General features: G+C 51.5%; 1 pseudogene; it reads left to right on the forward strand.

The window, feature by feature from the left end:
• The first annotated feature begins 3 nt into the window (after positions 1-3).
• LOC114636520 lies at positions 4-710 on the forward strand (annotated as a pseudogene).
• Positions 711-913: the final 203 nt, after the last annotated feature.

Here is a 913-nt window from a genome sequence, read left to right on the forward strand (position 1 = left end):
GAACAGCTGCGCCAGAACGATGGGGCGCGCACACCACGCATCCTGCTCGCGGTCAATGGGAAAGTCTTCGACGTGACCAAAGGCAGCAAGTTCTATGGCCCCGCGGCCCCATATGGCATCTTTGCTGGCAGGGACGCCTCCAGGGGACTGGCGACATTCTGCCTGGATAAGGATGCACTTAGAGATGAGTATGATGACCTCTCAGATTTGAACGCAGTGCAAGTGGAGAGTGTTCGAGAATGGGAAATGCAATTTAAAGAAAAATATGATTATGTGGGCAGACTCCTAAAGCCAGGGGAAGAGCCATCAGAGTACACAGACGAGGAGGACGCCAAGGATCACAGCAAACAGGACTGAACTTTGTGAACACCCAAAGCCAGGGGCCTTCAGAACTGCAGCTTTACCCTCTGACAGACTGTCCAGTCTAGGGTGTGATGCTCCTGCTGTGAGGACCGTTTCACCAGAGTGAACAACATAACATGGCTGGCTATGAAGAGCTGACGATGAGCCCTTGGTTGGTTGTGCTGCCAGGTGAATTTGTTGCAGTTGGTTGTAATGTCTGGTGGGTTTCATCATCCTGAAAAGGAGACAGGACCTGCTTAACAGCAAGAAAGTCACCGGGTTATCTTTATCCCTCCCCACCATTTTCCCTCCTCTCTCTCTCTCTCTCTCTCTCTCTCTCTCTCTCTCTCTCTCCCTCCCTCCCTCCCTCCCTCCCTCCCTCCCTCTTTCTCTCTGCCTTCCTGTCTTTTCCCCACCCTCTCCCATGTCTCTCTTTTAAAACAAAACAAAAAAGTATCAAAGACAACCAGATAGGTATTTGCTACTCAGTGTGCAGGTCTCTGGAAAGCAGGGGATCCTGTCCACAGGCCTGTTTTATTTGTGTTAAGGGAAGAGCCCTGGCCAGGGGAGA

The sequence above is a fragment of the Grammomys surdaster genome, unplaced genomic scaffold (genome assembly GCF_004785775.1).
Source record: "Grammomys surdaster isolate TR1022 unplaced genomic scaffold, NIH_TR_1.0 124458, whole genome shotgun sequence".
Lineage (NCBI taxonomy): Eukaryota > Metazoa > Chordata > Mammalia > Rodentia > Muridae > Grammomys > Grammomys surdaster.